This window comes from Hemitrygon akajei, chromosome 9, assembly GCF_048418815.1.
Source record: "Hemitrygon akajei chromosome 9, sHemAka1.3, whole genome shotgun sequence".
Classification (NCBI taxonomy): Eukaryota; Metazoa; Chordata; class Chondrichthyes; order Myliobatiformes; family Dasyatidae; genus Hemitrygon; species Hemitrygon akajei.
In genome coordinates, this window is record NC_133132.1 from 44,212,382 (window position 1) to 44,218,068 (window position 5,687).

Below are 5,687 nucleotides of genomic sequence, written 5' to 3' on the forward strand. Positions count from 1 at the left end.
TAATCCAGTAGCCAACATAAGCTAATGACATACTTCCTTACTGCCCGTTATGCCGCTGGTGTTTAGGGCCGCAATGAAGGTTCTCCATCTCTGGTGGTGTTCAGGGCTTCCTTCATCATGTCAGTAACTCCCTCTCAGTTTTCACAACTGTCAGTCATGCAAGTCCAGGATGGAGACTCAGGAATACCGTCACACTTGGATGGAGAGTGATTCTTCATCGCTGTTTCTGTAACAATTGTGTTTTACCAGTCAGACTGAACTGGACAGGGTGAATGGCCTACCTCTGCTCTAATTTTTCATGTTTATACATTGCCGAAGGTGGATCTGCATGGCAGGGTGTGAAGGATATTTATGCACCTCCATTCCTTTGACTTGTATTGGGGATTATAATGATGCAAGATCTTTATGAAATCTGCAGGGAGACCCTAACATACTGCCACGCCTGCCTTCTTCCTTCATCCGGGAGATGAAAATGGCTGCTGAGCAGTAATGTCTCCCTGCCCAGATACATTTCAGCCTGCAGACACGGGAGACTGCAAATGCTGAAACTTGGAGTGCCAGAGGAACTCAGCAAGTCAGGCAGCGTCAGATAAAGGGTCTCGACTCAAAGCGCCAACTCTCCTTTTCCCTCCATCGGTGCTGTCTGACAAGCTGTGTGGTTCTATATTTCACCCAGGCACTCTTGCTGCTGTCGCTCGATATGTTCAGCTTCATGGGCCTCTGGCCCAGGTTGTCCTGCAGCCATTTTCCATTGGTAGAGGTTGTGCAGAATGCAGCACAGGACAATGATGAGCATTCCCCGGATTCTTGGTGTGTGCTCAAGATGGCACTGCAAATGCTGTAGCCAATAGTGGCTCATCTTTAGATCAATGCTAGTGTTCAATAATGTCCTGGTTTTCCTTTCTGTGATTAACTACTGTAGACTGAGCGTACAGATGAGATAACTAGGACTAGAAGGCAGCCTCCAACTCCAGGGTTCATTTACGCGGGCAGCTCTGTCAACAGAAGTATCTGGTTGTGCAGGCTCCCTGAGGAAATGGGTGCTTCTCAAAAATGTAGCATCAACCATTACCTCGAGAGATCCACAATCACTTCACTTTGAGGGAGTAAAAATCTTCCCTATTCATAGAGAAGTTTAGCTCCTTAATGAGATCCTGCAGAGAGACATGAGTGGAGCCCATGGCTGCCTATCCATTTGGGAAGCAAGCAATGAGGGCCAGAGGTGCCCCTGTTCCTCAATGAACAATGACAAGGAGACAAGGCTGAGTCTGTAATCTCTTGGACAGACCCTATGACAATGAAGTTCAGGGTCATAGTGATCTTGGCCTTCATATGAAGGCAGTCTCGGGCCTGGAGAAGCTGCAGGGCTTCCCAGAGAATGTCACATATCTCTGTCCTGAAAATCCTGAGCCCACAAACACATTCTGCATCAGAGAACTGGAGGCAGGATGTGGAGAAACTCTACTGAGATGGGCATGTAGAGAAACTACTGAGATGGGCATGTGGAGAAACTCTACTGAGATGGGTATGTGGAGAAACTCTACTGAGATGGGCATGTGGAGAAACTACTGAGATGGGCATGTGGAGAAACTACTGAGATGGGCATGTGGAGAAACTACTGAGATGGGCATGTGGAGAAACTCTACTGAGATGGGCATGTGGAGAAACTACTGAGATGGGTATGTGGAGAAACTCTACTGAGATGGGCATGTCTTTCCCTCTTGCCACAGGCGCCCCCTACTCGGGCCTCCAGTGGCAGAAAGCTGTCATTGGTAAATAGCCTCCTCTGCAGCTAAATGTTGGGAGAGACACTCACAGTTAGTTTAGTGTTAGCAACAGTGTGCTTAAGCCTCATTACAGTGTGAGTCCTGACGCAGGGCCTCAACCCGAAACGTCAACCATCGCTTTCCTCATGCTGCTTAAATGGCTGACATCCTCCAGCAGTTTGGTTTTCGCTCTACGTTCCTGTCTCTTGTGTCCCCAGCTTAAGCACACTCTGTATACTTTGGGAGGCATCTGAGCTATCCAGTCAGTTCTGAAACCATCCAGTTACATCTCCCAACGCAGTAGACTGCTGCTTTTCCAGGAAAAGTTAAAAAAAAAAACTAGCACAATGTGCTCTTTGTCAGAGAGATAATTCCATGATAGTCATAATGTGGAGCTTCACGTTCCAAATTTGCAATGAGGTGGAAAGGAATGGAGATTTCATGACCAATGACCTTATAGGAATGTATGGAGGAAGTGCATCACGATCTGGAATGGAAAACTTTCTGAATAATTAAATTGAGATTGAACCATAGCATTGGTTACTCTGGGTAAATTCATTTTTGATTCACTTTCTGCTTAAAAAAATATTAATGCTGCAGGATGCTCATTTAATGCTCCACTGCCACTACTATTACGTTGCTTTGACAGCTGCTGATTTAGGCATCACACAACACAGTGTGACACACTGTGGGCTGCCCTGCTAAATTGTTAGGTTTCCTATTTGGGAGAGATAATGACGGTGGTCAGTCTTTAGCAGCTCATGGAACAACGCAAGAACAATTACATCTCAAGCGTGGCTCCCCCGGGTGCAACCGTATCTCCAGAAGTTTGGGGTTGGGGGGGGGTGTGGTGGGGTGGATGAAGTCCACGGCATTTTGCGGCACTATATTTCATCTGTCTCCTCTTGGTCCAATCCACCAGCCAGTTAGAATAGAAACACAGAAAACCTACAGCACAATGCAGGCCCTTCGGCCCACAAAGCTGTGCCGAACTTGTCCTTATCTTAGAAACTACCTAGGGTTACCCATAGCCCTCTATTTTTCTAACTTCCATGTACTTATCCAGGAATGTCTTAAAAGACCCATTGTATCTGCCTCCCCCACTGTCACCGGCAGCCCATTCCACACACTCACCACTGTCTGCATAAAAAAACATAGCCCTGACATCTCCTCTGCACACCCAAGATCAGCTTAGGGAATTAAAGAACAGTGCTGAACCTATGGAAACTCCACCACATTAACCCTCCGGTCTATAAAATGATTTTTCTTTCCTCTTAGGCAATTTCCAGTCTTTGATCCCACATTTGCTTTTGTTCTATGGAATATTTGTTTGATATTGCTTGTTTAGAGCTTGGAATGAATGAAACCATTAAAACATATTTGATATCATTTGTGACATTGATAAGAACCGTCTCATAACAATAAACAGTTCCTGGAAAGCTAGGCAAAACTTTGGCAGTGGGAAATCCAGTGGAAGACTTTGCAAAGGAAGGTGACATTGGTGATCATAGTATGCCAGGATTGAGGGGCTGAAAGGTCTTGTTTTAAGATTAGGGTTAATAACAATGGACTGAAAGGTATGGCGGATAGCCCTAGAGGGGAAGAAAGCTTTAACAATAGCCGATCATCATAAGAATATACTTCTCCTAGATTCTGCTGTAAATTCACTTAATGTGCAGGGCCGGTGTCTCGGCAAACCTGCCGGCTCCCTGGCACGGGATCAATCAGCAGTTTAGAACCCATCACGGCACCACTCCGTGCAGGGGGTGAGGAAATCACCCGCGTGTTAACACACCCATCACCTCCACCTTACTGCGTGTGCTTACTCACTATCCATGCCGCCTTGTCTCTGCTGTGTCTTCCCTGCAAGGGTGGAGCCCCCCCTCTAACGCACCACGTGGCCGCTTCCAGCAGGCAATCCCGAGCGGCAAGAGCTTATCCGTTCCACAACACGTACTTCTCCGGCAGTGCTGCAGGAACAAAATTAAAGGGGGTGCACTCAACGCTGCCACCTGCTTTGCAGCAATATAAAACATTTCCTCCTTCTTAATTTCAGAAATAAATTTTATTTATAAAATGCATACCGGAAATGCAATACAACTTGTACATATTTCTCTTTACATTAAACCAGTACATTCTATGTACAATACACCCATGAAATGTTTGAGACGCTGTTACACAGGGCCCAGGCCTTAAGTGTCCGGTGACAGCTGGACCTGAAATTGGTGCTTCCCCACTCTTTCACACTGCGTTACAGACTGATCAATTGCAGATGACTCATTTTATAAGGTGATGAGAGGCATTGATTGTGTGGATAGTCAGAGGCTTTCTTTCCCGGGGCTGAAATAGCTAGCACGAGAGGGCACAGTTTTAAGGTGCTTGAAAGTAGGTACAGAGGAGATGTCAGGGTAGGTTTGTTACGCAGAGAGTGGTGAGTGCGTGGAATGGGCTGCCAATGATGGCGGTGGAGGCGGATACGATAGGGTATTTTAAGAGACTCCTGGATAGGTACATAGAGCTCAGAAAAATAGAGGGCTATTTGGCCATTGTAAATCTTCCCATGTTTAGGCTAGGGTTAAATCATGGTTGCCAGGGCAACATGGCTCCAAGGGCCAGAAGGGCCTACTCCGTACTGAATCGCAAAATAACTAAATAAATGTAACCCTAGTCAATTTCTAAAGTAAGGACATGCTTGGCACAGCTTTGTGGGCCGAAGGGCCTGTATTGTGTTGCAGGTTTTCTATTTTTCTAAATACAAACTCTTCCTAAAAATCCCTAATAGATTTTGATGTTTAAAATAAAACATTTTAAGGCTGTTCATATACACTGCATGGCCCGTTATTTGGTTCACCTTTACACCTGCTTGTTAATCAGCCAGACATGTGGCAGCAACTCAGTGCATCAAAGCATGCAGACATGGTGAAGTGCTTCAGTTGCTGTTCAGACCAAATATCAGAAAGGGGAAGGATTGTGATCTCAGTGACTCTGACCGTGGAACGATTGCTGACGCCAGATGAGGTGGTTTGAGTGTCTCTGAAACTGCTGATCTTCTGGGGTTTTCATGCAAAGCAGTCTCTAGAGGAGGTGTTTCCAGCCTCCAACAGGCCCCTCCCATTAACCGAGGAGTCCCCGGACGCCAGATCGGGAATTGCAGCTCTGGAGTTTACAGAGGCTGTTGCAGACAACAAATAAACATCCAGTGAGCAGCAGTTCTGTGGGGAAAAGTGCCTTGTCAATGAAAGAGCTCAGAGGAGAATGGCCAGACCGGTTCAAGCCGGCAGGAACTCAAATAACCACATGTTACAACAGTGGTGTGCAGTAGAGCATCTCCGAATGCACAGGCTGCAGCAGCAGAGAACACTCGGCGTACTTTCCCCGAACCAACGACATCTCCCCGCACTTTTCCCTTCAGTTATCCTGCTCCGAAGACTCCCTTTAGTTCCGCTGACTTGTGGACGTGCAGACAGATTGTAATGTAGCCAGCAGCCGGGCCTGCGGCATGTGATCGGCAAGCCACAGTCGCAGGGCGACACTCGTCTCAAGTGATAGGGAGGAAGGAAGTCTCTGCAGCAGCAAGAGCAAATAAATCATGCACCAACACTGAGAATTAGGAAAGCTGATTCCTCCCAGACGCCTAGGCCGCAGTCCCTCAATCCCATGTATTGCATGTACTGCATTTCCAAAGTATTGCTGCAGTGGGATGTCTAGTCCTCCAATAATGTCCCAAAGACTCTTGAACTTGAAAATTGATCTCTGGGCACCACGGTATTGTAGCGTGACTATATTACGACTTGAGGGTTCGGAGTTCGGAGTTCAATTCCGGTGTACTCTGTAAGGAGTTTGCATGTCCTGCTCCATGGGATGTGTGGGTTTCCCCTGCGTGCTCCTCTTTGCTCCCACAGTCCGAACGTAGTGGGCTAT